The 17,552-nt window shown below is 38.1% G+C and overlaps 1 protein-coding gene across 3 annotated transcripts in view; it reads right to left on the reverse strand.

Annotated features, from left to right (window-relative positions):
* The window catches only part of WASF2 (WASP family member 2), a 66,972-nt gene that overhangs the window by 42,423 nt on the left and 6,997 nt on the right, over window positions 1–17,552 (reverse strand). For 2 of the 3 annotated variants that reach the window (XM_054571815.1, XM_054571817.1), the window contains exon 2: window positions 7,350–7,470. The exons of the other annotated variant lie outside the window; for it this stretch is intronic. The gene's annotated coding sequence lies outside the window, so the exon portion shown is untranslated. The remainder of the gene's footprint in view (window positions 1–7,349; window positions 7,471–17,552) is intronic. 3 annotated transcript variants of the gene reach the window in all.

The raw sequence follows: 17,552 nt of genomic DNA on the forward strand, positions 1-17,552 counted from the left end.
GAACAGCACTAAGATTAAGAACATGGCTTCTAGGCCCTGGCCAGATGGCTCAGTTGGTAGACCATCCTCCCAATATGCCAAGCTTGTGGGTTCAATCTCTGGTCAGGGCACATACAAGAATCAACCAGCCTTGGTGTGGCTCAGTGGATTGAGTGCTGGCCTGTAAATTAAAAAGGTCACTAGTTTGATTCCATCAGAGCACATGCCTGGGTTGCAGGCCAGGCCCCCAGTTGGGAGCATGTGAGAGGCAACCAATTGATGTTTCTCTCACGCATTGATGTTTCTCTCCGTCTTTCTCCCTCCCTTCTTTTCTCTCTAAAAATAAAAATCTTTTTTAAAAAAAGAGAATCAACCAATGAATGCATAAATAAGTGGAACAACAAATTGATGTTTCTCTCTCTCCCTCTTTCTTTTCCTTTCTAAAAATCAACAAATAAAAACATAAAAAAAACCACCTCAAAACCAAAAAACATGGCTTCTGGAACCAAATGGCCTGAGTTCAAACCTCAACCTGCTATGTGAATGATGCTGTAACCAACTGAGCTACCTGGCCAGGGCATATAAACTCTTTAGCGGTGTTACCTCAGGAAATTTTTTGTTTTACTTTTTATTTTGAAATAATTCTAAACTTAGAGAAAAATTGCAAGAATAGTACAAAGAACTCCCCTATGGTCTTCACCTAAGTTTACCAATTAACATTTTGCTGCATTTACTTTCTTACTTTCTTTACACACACACACATTTAATTTTCTTACTAACTTTTTAACCATTTGATAAGAAGTTGCAGACATGGAACTCCTATCTCTAAGTATTTCAGGGAGTCAAAGTCAACTCTTAAGAACAAACTATAGTACAATTATCACATTAGGAAATTTAACAATGATACGGTATTATCATCTAACATAAAGTCCATATATAAATTCTACCAGCGTCCCTATAACACTTTCTAGGATTTCCCCCGCTCAATCCAGGATCCCAATCCAGAACCATGGGCAGGTTTCTCAATCTCTTTGTATTATCAGTTTCCCCATCTGCAAAATGGAGATTAATGACAGTACCTACCTCAGGGGATATTGGGAGAAACAGAGGAGTAAATTTACATTAAAAACTTAGAACAACTGCTGGTATTTAGTGCAGGGGTTAGCTGCTTTTAGGGAATGACTGACTCCACATAAGGTAGAATTGTCAGATAATGGAAATAACTCTTTAGACACTATATTTTTTGAAGCCATTTTATGAAAATCTCTGTAAAACATATTGTGCATATCTATTATTTCTTCAACAGAATGTTAACCATAATTTATCCTTTTCCTAGTAACTCAGGGTCTTCACATACACAGTGGTACTATGCTATAAAACTATGATGCTGTGAGAGGCTCCTGAGGTGTGAGGACTATATGCCTCTGTAGTAACATGGCTGTAAAGTTCTGGACAGATATCTTTTTCTTTCTTTCTTTCCTTCTCTTTTTTTAAATATTTTAATTATTTAGTTATTTTTAGAGAGAGGGAAAGGGAGGGAGAAAGAGAGAGAGAGAAACATCGATCAGGTGCCTCTTGCACACACCCCCAACCGGGGACCTGGCCTACAACCCAGGCATGTGCCCTCCCTGGGAATCAAACCAGTGACCTTTTGGTTCACAGGCTGGCGCTCAATCCACTGAGCCACACCAGCCAGGGCTGGACAAACGTCCTGAATCTTCTGCTTCTATTTCCCTGCTTCTGATCGTTAGTATGTATTAGTGCACCTGATCTATATAATTCTAATAATCCTTAAGGTCATGCAAAGCTTCTCGTTAAAAAGGCACTTTCACCCTGGCTCATGTGGCTCAGTGGCTTCAGCACTGCCTTGTGAACCTAAAAGTTTCTGGCTTGATTCCTGGTCAAGGCACACACCTGTGTTGCAGGCCTGGTCCCCAGTTGGGGGCCTGTGACAGGCAATGTCGATGTTTCTCTCCCTCCCTTCCCCCTCTCTAAAAATAAATAAAATCTTTTAAAAAAAATAGTTTTTTTTAAAAAAGGTACTTTCATATCATCTCTCATTAATTCAGTATCTACTATATCGTTTCATTAATTAGCTGATTTGAATCTCACAAAAAATCATGAGGTAAAAAGAACATGTGTTACCACTCCCAATTTTAATTGCCTTATTACAGATGAATAAACTAAAGCTCGGAGAGGTTAAGTGACTTACTTTGGGCCACAAGCCAACAGGCAACAGTCAACCCTCACACAGTTGGATCCTCTGTCCCTCAATACACAGCTATCTCTCAGCGAGGCCCTAAGGTGATACTACTTTTGAGGTAAAGCCAACAAGCTTTCTGAAAGCTCTTTGCCACTCAAACGCATTTCAGCTTACTTTTAAATCCAAAGAGTTGTATTCTGATTGGCTGAAACTGCCAGGTGTCTGACTCTCAGACGCTCTTCCTTTGTACTTTGTCAAATATTCTTTCTAAAAGGCTCTGAACTTTGTAGCCCCGGCTGGTGTGGCTCAGTGGTTGGGCGATGTCCCGCATACAGAAAGGTCGTCAGTTCGATTCCTTGTCAGGGCACATGCCTGGGTTGCAGGCCTGGTCATGGTCAGGGTGCGCATGAGAGACAACCAATCAATGTTTCCCTCCCTCTCTTTCTCCTTCCCTTCCCCTCTCTCTAAAGATAAGTAAATAAAATCTTTAAAGTAAATAAATAAATAAAAGTCTCTGGACTTCGTGGCAACACTTTATTAATACAAACTTCACACATTTGAAAAGACATAAATTCAGACTTGAGCTAAAGTTTACCTCTGCATTCTAATAGTGAAAAGGCTGGCTAAGAAAACAGTGTAAATAAGATTGCAGGGAGAAATGTTTAATGATGTTTTTAAGCATTTCAGGAGTCTAATTTACATACAATTAAAGTTAAATTGCACATCATTCTCAGCTATTCATTAAACCAGGTACAAGGACCTCTATCTAACAAAATAACCTGGTAACACTATTAGCCTAGTTTCAGCTACTGTATGACTCAAAGTAACAGCTGCACCGAAAGAAAAAGAACATACAACACTCACTAGGATTTACCCCAATTAGCCCAAATTAATGAGGTCTGATTGTACCTCCAATGATGACCCACAAAACCTATCTTCTCCTGATGGCCTAGAGTCGGAGCACAAATGCAGTTAACCACCTGTCCTAGAAGCTAGGTATAGGAAGCAAGACAAAATAGCAATGCCATAGAGCTAAGAGCCAGACTAGGGGCTAGGGCTCTAGGTCAGATTATGTTGCTACATCTGTGTGACCTTGGTTAAATCTCTCTACTTCTCTAGCCTCCAGTTTCCTCATTTATCAAGTGAAGGAGCCAATAACAATGTGGTCTCCAAATACAATGTGTCACTAAAAGGATCCAGAGCTTTTCCATTAAAAGAGAGGAAGAGTACAAGAAGAGTATGGAACATCTTATCATACTAGAAAGTAAGGAACACTATCAAAGACTACTATAATTATGTCAAAGAAATGTGGAGCCAACTTGAAGAGGCTCCCGCTGGTCCAAGATGGAACAAACTGAACACCAGTAAGAATAACTTCATTGGACTAAAACATAACAAATATGTTAAAAGTCATAAATTCATAATGCTGCTTTAAAAAAAAAAAGAAAGAAAGCTCACGGATCCCCTTTGGAGTATGTCAGGGAACCAACTTATTTTGAAGATTTGTAAATAGAGGAATAAAAAGGGAAGAATCAAGTATTTATCCTGCCTTTCCTACACAAATCAAACCTCAGGGTTACGAAAGAGTTGATAAGGGAAAGGTTTTTTTTAGTATTTCAGCTAACAAATGAAGAAAGAATGATAGATTTAGAATATCATCATTTTGCGAACTTCGAATGAAATAAAGGATCTAGGTAATTGTTATCCATGATCACTTACAACACAAAAAGAGACATGTGGACATTATAAGCCTCATGATGGACGAATACAACACCACTTACAAAGTACCGGTATTACTGGCAAAGCAGGAACCTGGTTCAGGTCAAGCTTCTAGAGCTGTGCTGTCTGACAAGTAGCCACTATGCACATTGTAGGTATTTACGGCTTGAAATGAGGCTCGTATGAATTGGTATGTGCTGTAACACACACCACATCACAAAGATTTACTATAAAAAAAGAATGTAGCCCTGACTGACGTGGCTTAGCTGGTTAAGCATCATCCTGCAAAAGGAAAGGTCACTACTGGCTTGATTCCTGATCGGGCACACGCCTGGGTTGTGGGCCACTCCCCGGTTGGGGCATATGCAAGAGGCAACAGATCGATGTTTCTCTCACACACTGATGTTTCTCTCCCTCTTCCTCCCTTCCTCCCCTTCTCTCTAAAAATAAATAAGTAAAATCTAAAAAGAAGTAAAATATCTCATTAATAATTTTTATATTAATTACATGTTGAAATGATAATAGTCTGCAACTATTGGGTTAATATTATAAAAATGAATTTCTTCTTACCTTTATAATGTGCCTACCAGAAAACTTAAATTTCATTTGAAGCCTGAATATTTCTATTAGACAATACTGCTTTATTTCTAACAAGCAGTTTATGGGGAATACAAGGGATAGAAGCACATAAATGAATCACAGAAATTCAAATAGCGAAATCCAGAATGAGAAAACTACAGAACAACAGAACAACGTGCTTTCTTCAACAACAACAAAATACAAGGGAAAAAAGAGTCAAGAGAACCTAGCCAAATCAATGTATGGACGGTTTTTGGAAGCTGATTCAAATAAATCAAATGTTTACAGACAAAGGGAGACAGGGATGAAGGGAAAGAGAGAGAAAGAGAAAGCCACTGTGTAAACCTGAACACTAACTGGATATTTGATGAGGCACTATTTATGGGTTTTTTAAAAGTGTACTTAACTTTTATCTTTTAGAGCTACATAATGAAATTATTTACAATATAAATAATATGATGTCTGGGATTTGTCTCAAAACTTCCAGTGAGGATAACAGTCTAGGTGGCACAGATGAAACAAGAGTTGACAACAGTGGGAGCCGAGTGATGGCAATACAGGGATTCATTATGTCATCCTCTCTGAATCTGTGTATCTTTGAAAATTTATATAATTTTTTTAGTAAGAAAAAGTTTATCTATAAGGACACTTTCAGCTCTTGAATCTGCAAAAATCTATGAAAATAAATCATGGGGTTGATTAGTTCCTCAAGAGGTCATTCAATCTAGTTTTCTGCCTCCAGGAACAATATCTGCAATATTATCTCACTCAACAAATATTTATTAACTACTAAGTACAAAGGCCCTAAAATTGTAGATGGATAGAGATATAAGAGGTAATTTCTGTTAAGGAGCTCAGCATATAGGAAAGACAAGAAAAGTAAAAGTAACCAAGTTATGGTTTACTTCTGATTAAATAAATCATAGAAGGCATCATTGAGGAGTGTCATATAACTGGGCATTAGAAATAGTCAGGGCCCTAGCCGGGCAGCTCAGCTGGTTAGAGCATCATCCCAAAACACAAAGGTTGCTGCTGGATCCCCACTCAGGGCACATACAAGAAGAAACCAATGAATACATAAATAAGTGGAACGACAAACTGATGTTTCTCTCTCTCCCTCTCTCTCTCTCTCAAAATCAATAAATTCAAAAAATTTTTCATAGATTTTATTTATTGATTTTTAGAGAGAGGGGAAGAGAGGGAGAGAGACATAAACAAGAGAGAGAAACACTGATCAGAAACATCCATCAAGTTGCCTCTCACACACCTCCAGCTGGGGGCCTGGCCTGCAATCAAGGCATGTACCATGACTGGGAATCAAACTGGCGGCCCATCTGTTTGTGGGACCATGCTCAACCCACTGAGCCACACCAGTCAGAGCCAATAAATAATTTTTTTTTAAATAGGCAGAATTTGGACATGCAGAGACAAGTATTTTATCGAAGATGGACAATGTGAGCAGAAATGTAATGAGATATTTCTGGGGAACAAAGATGAGTACAGTATTGCAAAAGTAGTGGGAAGCAAGGCTAGAAAGACAAGTAGGGCCAGGTCAGAGAATCTTAAATATCAAGCTGAGTCTGTACTTTAGTCATTAAATGAGGAGAGTCACACAAATGGAGTCATAGGTTATAGAATATTTAGGAAGATGCTATACATTCCACTTAAGCACAGAACAGAATGGAGCTGGGAAGGGAGACTGGAAGTAGGAATAACAATCAAGGCAAAAAGTAACCCAAGTTCTGAGCTGGAGTACTGGGAGAAAAGGACAGGGAGGGACCTGAGAGTTTCCTGGCATGAAAAGAGATAGGGAATTCAGGGAAGTCAACAGTAACTAAGACTTTACATCTGAATGAACTGGGAAAATAGTGGAGCCAATGTTTGGTATGTTGGCAGTCCTATGCCTGTCCTGAGTGAATGAATGAATACAAACAGGTGCGTCAGGATAAAGGGTAGCAAGTCACGGGAGGGAGGGGAGCAGTGGGGGACAGCGGGCAAAAGAAAGGCTCACCCGGCAAAAGAAAGGCTCACCCTTCACATTTTAACCTATGAGGAAGCCAAGGTCCTAAAGAAAAATGCTGCCCAAGTGTGCTAAGTATCTTTCTTAGAAAAGCAAAGGCTCCATCATTGAAACTTGTATAGAAAGTATAAAATTCATCCGTAAAACCTACAAACATATCTCCCAAGCAAGACGACAAGCTGTACCAATCTCACCACTAGTTCTCAAAAGCAAACAGTTGATGAAAAGCTTGAGATGCAAAAGGGATAGCTTGGTGGTGTGATCCAATAAGAATTCTGGAACCAGGCCCTGGCCAGGTAGCTTAGTTGGTTAGTGTCCTCCTGCTATGCCAAGGTTGTGGGTTCGATCCCCAGTCAAGGCACATACGAGAATCAACCAGTGAATGCATAAATAAGTGAAACAACAAATCTCTCTCTTCCCCTCCCCCCATATCTCTCTCTCTATTAAAAAAAAAAATCAATAAAATACTCAGGTATCTCTTTAAAATGCTTTATTAAAAAAAGAATTTGGGGACTATGGTATGTCAACAGCAACAGAAAAATTATCTTTTAATTTTTAAAAAATAATTCTGGGGCACTGGCCAGGTAGCTGAGTTGGTTATAGTGCCATCCTGATACATCAAGGTTGTGGGTTTGATCCCAGGTCAGGGCACATACAAGAAGCAACCAATGAATGCGTAAGTGGAACATTTCGATGTTTTCCTTCCCTGCCCAGCTCTCTCCCTAAAATCAATAAAAAAAATATTTTTTTTAAAAAGAATTCTGGGCCCTGGCCAGTGTGGCTCAGTTGGCTGGAGTGTTGTCTTATAACCAAAAGGTTGAGGGTTCAGTTCTTGGTAAGGGCACATACCTGGGTTGTGGGTTCGATCCCAGTCTGAGCATGTACAATCCTGGGTCCAGGTGCATATGGGAGGCAACCAACAGATGGTTCTCTCTTGCATCAATGTTTGTCTCTCCCCCTTCCTCTCTCTCTAAAAACAATGAAAAAATGTCCTCAGGTGAGGATTAAAAAAATAATAAAAATTTAAAAAAAAAGAATTCTGGGACTGGGGTTCAGAGGTGGAAATACAGGTTTTGGAATTACTACATAGAAGCTGTAGTTAAAGACATGAGAGAGAAGATGAGCTCCCAATACAAATGCACACACAGGCCTGGCTTCCTAGCTCAGCTGGTTAGAGCATTATCAGGATACACCAAGGTTGCGGGTTTGATCTCCGGTCAGGGCACATACATGAAGCAACCAATAAGTGCATAAATAAATGGACCAATAAATAAGTATTTCTCTCTTTCTTTCCCCCATTCTCTAATATCAATTTTAGAAAAACAAAAGACCAACAGCAATTTTTTAAAAAGAAAAAAAAACACAAACAGAGAAGCAAGGTCAGAACACAATTTGGAGAGTGATACTGAAAGAAGCATCAAGGAAGGTAGAAGGAGAATCAGACCAATGCTTCGTCCTAAAAGGTAAGAAAAGTTTCCAGAAGGAAAGCATGCTAATCCGTGTCTTACATATCTAATCCATCATCAAAATTTATACAAAATACATCCACTTCTTTCCATTTCTTTTTACACCAACCTAGTTGAAGTCTCCATCACCAAATGGATTTCATAACAGCCTTCTGTTACTCACCCTCCATCAATTCCTACCCCTAGATAATCCATTTTCTTTGCAACAACTGGATTAATCTTTTCAAAACGGAAATCCTATTATATACACCCTCCTCCCACCCCCACTTAAAAACTTTTTTATTTTATTGATTATGCTATTGCAGTTGTCCCATTTTTCTCTCCCCTTTACTCCCTTTCACCCTATATCACCCCACTGCCCAACATTACCCCCGCCCCTTAGTTCATGTCCACGGGTTGCACATAACAAGTTCTTCGGCTTCTCCATATCCTAGACTATTCTTAACCCCTCCCCTGCCTATTTTGTACCTATTTGTGCTATTTATTCCTTGTACCTTTTCCCCCATCTGCCCCCTCCACCTCCCCTGTTTTACTGTTCAGTTTCTTATCTTCTTTTTCTTAGATAAGTCCCTTTAACATTTCATGTAATAAGGGCTTGGTGGTGATGAACTCCTTTAACTTGACCTTATCTGGGAAGCACTTCATCTGCCCTTCCATTCTAAATGAGTTTCGCTAGACAGAGTAATCTTAGATGTAGGTCCTTGCTTTTCATGACTTTGAAAACTTCCTGCCAGTCCCTTCTTGCCTGCAAGGTTTCTTTTGAGAAATCAGCTGATAGTCTTATGCGAACTCCTTTGTAGGTAACTCCTTTTCTCTTGCTGCTTTTAAGATTCTCTCCTTATCTTTAACCTTGGATAACTTATTTATGACGTGCCTTGGTGTGCGCTTCCTTGGGTCTAACTTCTTTGCGACTCTCTGAGCTCCCTGGATCTCCTGGAAGTCTATTTCCTTTGCCAGATTGGGGAAGTTCTCCTTCATTATTTTTTCAAATAAGTTTTCCATTTCTTGCTCTTTATCTTTTCCTTCTGACATCCCTATGATTCGGATGTTGGGTTGTTTAAAGTTGTCCCAGAGGCTCCTAAGCCTAATCTAATTTTTCATCTAATTTTTGTGAATTATTGTTTCTTCATTCTGTTCTGGCTGAATGTTTCTCTCTTCCTTCTGCTCCAAATCATTGATTTGAGTACCGGATTCCTTACCATTACTCTGGTTCCCTGTATATTTTTCTTTGTTTCATTTTGTTTAGCCTTTGCTTTTTCCTCCATTTTGCGACCATACTCAACCAATTCAGTGAACATCCAGATTACTAGTGCTTTGAACTGTGCCTCTGACAGATGGGTTATCTGTTCATCACTTAGTTCTATTTTTGTAGCTTTGATCTGTTCTTTCATTTGGGCCATATTTCTTTGTCTTAGCTTGCCTGTTATGTTGGGAGGGGCAGAGCTTTATGTATTCACCAGGGCAAGAGATCCAAGCACTGAGTTGTGACACTATGTGTGGGGGAGGGGCCCTAGAGGGAATAATGCTTCCGGCTTTCAGTCACTTCCCCCACTACCCACAAGCAAACTGGGCCCTTCTAGTGCTGATTCTCAGGTGGGTGGGTTTGTGTATGTTCTAGTACCCTGTAGGTCTCTCCAATGGACTCTCCTGTGAAGTGGGAGCTTCTCCTGTCACCGCAACCCCCACCAGTTTTTACCTCCAGAGGTTTTGAGGTAAAACCTGCAGTGTGAGGCTTTCTTTTCCCACACTGCAACCCTGGATTGTGTGGTCTGTCTTGCTCCCCAGCCGTTCCTCTGGTGTAGGACCGCCCAGTCACCGGCTGTCACCTTGCTGCACATCCTCTCCACCCCCGCTGCCCGTCTCTGCTCCTCCTACTGGTCTGGATAGATGTTTCTTCTTTAGCTCCTTGGTTGTAGAATTTCCATACAGTTCAATTTTCTGGCCTTTCTGGGGTTTTTTTTTTGTTTTTAAATTTGTTGTCTTTCTTTTGGTCATGTGAGGAAGCAGTGTATTTACCTACGCCTCCATCCTGGCCGGAAGTCTAAAACTTTTTTTTAAGTGACTAAATATTTCAAGATATTGGGGTGTGACAATGCTGGTATAATTATGTTCCAATGGGGAAATACTTGTATTTGAGAGATATATGATGAAATATTTACTAATAAAATGAGGTCTGAGATGCGCTTGAAAAATAATAAAGGCAAATATGTATGAACTTATTCTATGAGACCAGTATTATTCTGATGTCAAAATCAGACAGTGGCTTTTCCCCTAAGATCAGGAGCAAGGCTATGATGTCCTCTTTCATCACTTCTGTTTAACATTATACTGGAGGTTGTAGCCAAGGCAATCGGGCAAGAAAAAGAATAAAATACATGAAATTGGAAAGAAAGAGGTAAAACTCTATTTGCAAATAACATGATTTTGTATATAGAAAATGCTAAAAAATCCACCAAAAAAACCCCTTTAGAACCAAAGTAGCAGAACACAAGATCAATATACAAAAATTAATTGTATTTGTACGTTTACTTTTGGGACATTCTCCAAAGAAGATACACAAACAGCCAACAAACACATGAAAAGATGCTCAACATCATTAGTCATTAGAGGAACACAAATCAAAACACGAGATATCACTTCAAACCCACTAGAATAACTGTAATTAAAAAGACAAATAAGAGCCCTGACTGATGTGGCTCAGTCGGTTGGGCACTGTCCCACAAAAGTGAAAGGTCGCCATTTCAATTCCCAGTGAGGGCACGTGCCTAGGTTGCAGTTTCAGCAACCAACTAATATTTTTCACTCACATTAATGTTTCCCTCCTTCTCTTTCTCCCTTCCTTCCCCCCTTTCTAAAACTAAACAAATAAAATCTTTTTTAAAATTAAAAAAAAGACAGATAAGAAATATCGGTGAAAATGAGGAAAAACTGAATCATACACTGCTGGTGGAATGGTACAGCCACTTTGGAAAACAGGCAGTTCCTCAAATATAGTGTTATAAGAACCAGCAAATCCACTCATAGGTATATACTCATGTGAATTGAAAACGTTTGTCCACACAAAAAAAGATGTGTTTATGAATATTTATAGTGGTAACAACCCAAATTCCCATCAACTGATGAACATATAAATAAATGTGATGATCCATACATCGGAATACTATTCAGCCATAAAAAGGAATGGAGCAGTGACACATGCTTCAATATGGATGAACCCTGAAAACATTATGCTAAGTAAGAGAAACCAATCACAAAAGACCACATGTTGTATGACTGAATTTTTATGAAATGTAATAGGCAAATAAACACAGTGAGTAGATGAATGGTTGTCTTGGGCCAGGAGGGAGAGAGGAATGGGGAATGACTGCTAATAGTTATGGGATTTCTTTCTGGGATGATGAATATGTTCTGGAATTAAACAGTGGTGATGGCTGTTGCACAACCTTGTGAATATACTAAAAAACACCAAACTACACACTTTAAATGGGTAAACTGGTTTGACATATAATTGTATCTCAATTTTTAAAACCAAGAAGAAATGTCCATACAAAGACTTGTACACAAATGTTCACATCAGCTTTATTTATAATAGCCCCAAATTGTAAGCAACCCTAATGTCCATCAACGGGTGAGCAGATAAACAAATTCATATATTCATATATGGATTACCACTTGGCAACTACTGATACTTGCAACAAAGTGGATGAATCTAAAAATAATTATCCTGAATGAAAGACACCAGTATGTCCTACAATGAGGATATACTGTATGATTCCATTTATATAAAATTCTAGAAGATATAAACTAATTTATAGTAATAGAAAGCAGATCAGTGGTTGCCTATGGACTGGGGTAGGCAACAGGAAAGGAGGTAGTGATTACAAAAGGGCAGCAGGGAACATTTAAGTGTGATGGATATGTTCATTATCTTGACTATGGTGGTGGTTTCACTGGTATATACATATATCAAAACTTCAGGTAAAGTTGGCCCTGTCCCAGTAGTTCAGTTGGTTAGAGCACCATCCCAATATGCCAAGGTTGCAGATTTGATCCCCCATCAGGGAACATACAAGAATCAACCAATGAATGCATAACTAAGTGTAACAACAAATCAATGTTTCTCTCTCTCTCTCCTCCTCTCTCTAAAATCAATGATTAAAAATACTTACTAAAGTTTACATTTTAAATGTATGGTGTTTGCTGTATGCCAAATCTCAATAAAACTGTTCTAAAAATAAAATAAAAGCACTGTTAGTTCAAATATTTAAACAGCTAGAGTTGTATAGGTCAGATAATTTTAAATAAAAGTCACATTAGTAATGATAACTATGTGAGGTGATGCATGTGTTAATTCACTTGATTGTGATAATCATTTCACAATGTATACATATATCAAATTATCATGCTGTACTCCTTAAACATATACAGTTTTTGTCAATTACATCTTAATAAAGCTGGAAAAAATAAATAATAGTTACATTAACTGCTGAAAAAATGTCAGGGGATGAGAAAGGGTACTAGAAAAAAGGTTGGTCATGAGTTAACAATTGTTAGAAGATAAATACATAGGAGTTCATTATACCACTTTCTTTACTTTTATGTGTGCTTGAAATAGTGCATTAAAAAGGATTTTTTTTTTAACTCCAAGCACATCAATTTTCAAAAAAACTTTTCAAAACATCCCACTTTACTTAAAAATTAGACTCCTATCAGTCCTACAAAGCTTTGAAATATCTTTGCCCTTAAGAGTTTGTTCAACGATGGAAGTCTCTTTCCTCATCTCTTCTTTTGGCTAGTTCATATTCATTCTTCAGTTTCAGTTTCTCACCTTCTCAAAGAAGCCTCTCCTGACCATCTTAATCTAAGTTCCTCCACTACTCTCTATTATAGCACACTGTTTGTAACCTATTATAATCTTTAAACATCTAATTTACATGTTCATTTGTTTATTGTCAGTCCAAGCCTCCTTAAAGTACATGGGAGCAGGTACCTTGCCTCTCATAGTCACTGAATTATATTCCTTGTATTTGGCACATAGCAGGTACTCAATAAGTTTGTTGAACATTAAACTAAAAACTCATACTGGGCATTATCCTATTGTAGATCTTTTTTTTTATTTTTTACTTATTGATTTTAGAGAGAGAGGAGAAGGGGGGAAAGGGAGGAAAAGGCACACGTAGACATCGATTTTGTTGTTCCACTTTTTTTTTAAGCTTTTATTTATTTTTAGAGAGGGGAAGAGAGAGAGTAAGAGAGGAAAACATCAATGTATGGTTGCATTTCACGCGCACCCCGCTGGGGACCCGCCTGCTACCCAGGCACATGACCTACACTGGAAATTGAACTGAACCGGCAACCCCCTGGTTCGCAGGCCGGCACTCACCACACCAGCCAGGGCATGTTGTTCCACTTATCTATGCATTCACTGGTTGCTTCTTGTATGTGCCCTGACTGGGGATCAAACTTGCAACCATGGTGTATGTGGATGACACTCCGGCCAACTGAATTACCCAGCAAGGGCTCTATTGTGGATCATTTAATATGACAAAGCCTTATAGAGAACCTACTGTTTACAAGGCTTCAGGCAACATATATGCATACCTGAAGTAAGAGGATACATGATACAATAAGAATAGACAGAATAAAAAAGAAAAAAAACCTTCCAAAAGCTACTGAAAACAGCAAATTTGACTTAAGAAGGCTAATTTTTCCCCCAGAAAATTAATTTAGAAACAGAAATAAGGGTTCTGATATAGTCCTTTCTCTAGATAAAGATGTATGAATAAAGGGATCTCCCGGGGATTGATGCTGAATGAAACCTATCACAAGTAACATTTTTAGAAATTATCTAGAAAAAAACTAGTGAATCTTCTCAGTTTGCAGGTAACTCTATAGCAATAGCTAAAAATATGATGGTACAAAGTTGCATGTTGAGAAATGTGGAAAACAGCTTCCATGTAGACAAAAATAAGGTAATGCACGTGGAAAAATAATCCAAACTATAATTATCAGATGAGCTCCAGAGCTACCTATTACAAGAAAAGTGTTTCCCAGTCCGCGGACTTACCCTGAATACAGCTACAAAAAGGCAACAAAACGCTGGCTGTTATTATGAAAGCTTTGGAAACACAGAACATATTATCCTGCCCTTGTACAAACCAAAGTGTATCTGTACCTAGAATAGAATGTGCAGTTGTGGTCATCATAGTACAAAACAAGGTAAAATAGAGAAGACCTGGAAAGGTATCCAAAAAGACCAAAGGACAGACGAGCTTCTACATGGATATAGATTTTTTAAAAAGAGTTATATAAAGGACACTTTAATATGAAACAAAGAGGGTGTGAAATAGTAGAGATTGTATCAAATCTTAGAACTTTATAAACCAAAAGTCTAAAAAAACAATAAAATATATTTTATTTTATTTTTTATTAAATTTACACGGTGATGTTGGTTAATAGGACCATATTGGTTTCAAGTATACACTTCTATGATACATGATCTGTATATTGCATTGTGTGCCCACCACCCAAAGTCAAAACATCTACCACTACAAACCATATATTCAGCTCCTCTTTACCTTTACTATCCACTATCTCCCAACTCCCTTCCATCTTGGGTTTTTTTTAAGGTTATTTTATTTATTTTCAGAGGGAGAGGAAAGGAGGAAGGGGGGGGGGGACATCAATGTGTGGTTACCTCTCATGCACCCCCCTTGCTGGGGTCCTGGTCCACAACCCAGGCACGTGCCTTGACTGGGAATCAAACCAATGACCCTTTAATTCAGAGACAGGCACTCAATCCACTTAGCCACACCAGCCAGGGCCCCCTTCCTCTTGTAACCACCATACTCTTGCCTGTGTCTGTGAGTTTCAGTTTTGTATCCCACATATGAGTAAAATAATATAGTTCTTAGCTTTTTCTAACTTAGTTACCTTTAAAAAAAAAAAAAGTATGTATTTTTTAAATAAAGTATATTGTTTTTTAAAAATTACGCCCAGGCTCTAGCTGGTGTGGCTCAGTGGATTAAGTGCCAGCCTGCAAACTGAAGGGTCGCTGGTTCAATTCCTAGTCAGGGCATGTGCCTGGGTTGCGGGCCAGGTTCCCAGTAGGGGGCACATGAGAGACAACCACACATTAATATTTCTCTCCCTGTTTCCTTCCTTTCCCCTCATTCTAAAAATAAATAAATAAATAAAATCTTTAAAAAAAAATTTAGGCCCAAGTTTTAGAATCAGAAAGACAGTAGGAATAAGACAGAAGTTTTATTTTAAAAGGAAGGGAGGGAGGGAGGGAGAGAGGAAAGAAGAAAAGAAGGGATGGAGCTGACTGGCTTTAAGTTCTAGTCCCAGTGGGCTTAGCTATAGGATCTTGGGCATATTAACATTACTGAATTTCTTTGACCCTCACTTTTCTCATTTGTAAATAATGACTAATTTGAAGGATGGATGTGAGGATGGGGATATATATACACACACACTACTTGTCACATGGTATACACATACTACCCAGGAGCTACTGCTTTTATTAGGACAAATAAAAAAATAATAGTTTGCTACCCAATACAGTAAATAAAGTACTAAAACTCATTACTCAGATGTGGATTAAAGAATGTAAGAAAAAATAATTCAAAGACAGTCTAGATAAATTCATAGGTAACATTCCCATAAGAAACTCCTAAAAGAAATTATGAATTTTGAGCAATACAGCCCTAAATGTTGAATTTGACATTTTCATCCCTCTTCCCCAAGCAGTAAAAATCTAGGCTAGAAAGGTCAAAAAAATTTTTTAAAGATTTTATTTACTTACTTTTAGAGAAAGGGGAAGGGAAGGAGAAAGAAAGGGAGAGAAATATCAATGTGCAAGATACGCATTGATTGGCTGCCTCTCGCATGTCCTGAACTGGGGACTTGGCCCGCAACCCAGGCTTCTGCCCTGACTCGGAATCGAACTGGCAACCCTTTGGTTCACAGGCCAGCACACCATCCACTGAGCCACAGCAGCTGGTACAACAGACCAAAATTTTAGGGGACCCACTATGCCATTTCTTAATTTAAAACAACTGTTAAGTTTTATTGAGCACTGGACTAAGTAATGATACCATTTAACCCTTCCAATACCCTTTGAGATATGCTCTATATTTTAAAGTAAAATTAAACAGGTTCCCATTTTACTGATGAGAAAGCAAAGGCTAAGAGTCATTGCCCAACGATATATACTGAGCTGGTAAGGAGAGAAGCCAACATCCAACATCTGAACCCAAATGGATGGACTCCAGAATCTATACTCATAACCACGGAATTATACTGCCTCCTACTCGGCAAGTAATGGGTGTTGGATATATAAGAATGAGGTTAGTGATAAAGGGGTGTACAGTTGAGTATTAAAAATGTTGCCTGATGCAGCTAACCCAGCCAAGGTCACTGCCAGCTACTCAGATTTAGGGTGGCCACAAGCATAAACATTGAAATAAGGACTGATTAATGAGGATGTGACAAATTTAAGAAAGGAAGTCTAAAAATTCCTAAACTATGGTCTCAGCTATGGTAAACAGAGTGCAGAGAAAGACGAAAATACATCAAAATGCTAACTGGTGGGATTATGGGTGATTCTTATTCTCTGCTTCATATTTTTTAATATGGCTTTTTTTTAAACAAAGAGCATTTGTTTCATAATTGGAAAAAGGTAGAAATAAAAATAAATCTGAGGAAATTTTATTCACTTCTGACTGTGTAATTTGTTGCAATGAGCATGTATTACTCCTGTAATTTCAAAGAGATTTTAAGAAGAAGTAAATCTAGGATACTAGAAAAGGGAAGCAAATTACATGCACGTACCAAAGCAAAAAAAAGATACGATGTAAGAATAAGCAAATTAGAAGCTACCATTTATTGGAAAAAACTCTAGATATGTATCAAAAGATTTGGGTTCATACTGATATATACATCAATATGGATTAATCTCAAAAACTTCACGTTGAACAGAAGAATTCAGACATAAAAGAGTGCATATTGTATAAGTCAATAACAAGTAAAATTAATATGTGAAGACAGAAATCAGAACAGTGGTTGCCTATAAGACAGGACTGACTGGAAGGGAGTATGATAAAACTTTGAAGAGTTACAGAAATGTTCTATCTCTTGATTGGGGTGTTGGCTACACATGTGTTTACATTTGTCAAAACTGACCTAATTATATATTTGCATTTCTATGGCTTTCACTAAATGTAAATGTAAAGTTTAAAAAATCTCATTAAAAAAGACAGGATTCAATCTCGAATCCATTATTAGTGAAGTGACTTTAAGGAAGTTACTGAACCTCTCTGAGCCTGATTATCTATAAAATGTAAGTACTAATATAATATATTTTATCTCAAGTGCTAAGGACTGACTAATAATGGTATAGATCAAACTGGGAGCACTGTGCTTTGCAAATTACCACCCAATGAATACTGGAGCTTTGAAAATAAAGAAGGGGAGAAGTTGGTCTTATACTTCCCATAATTCCACAGATATCTTTGGCATCAGAAATACTATTCCTTAAAGACTATGAGTATTCTTACAAAGGGAAATTTACTTACAGTTCTCA

Source organism: Pteronotus mesoamericanus, unplaced genomic scaffold, assembly GCF_021234165.1.
Source record: "Pteronotus mesoamericanus isolate MK-2021 breed Mesoamerican mustached bat unplaced genomic scaffold, CSHL_Meso_final contig_221, whole genome shotgun sequence".
In the NCBI taxonomy this organism is placed as follows: Eukaryota; Metazoa; Chordata; class Mammalia; order Chiroptera; family Mormoopidae; genus Pteronotus; species Pteronotus mesoamericanus.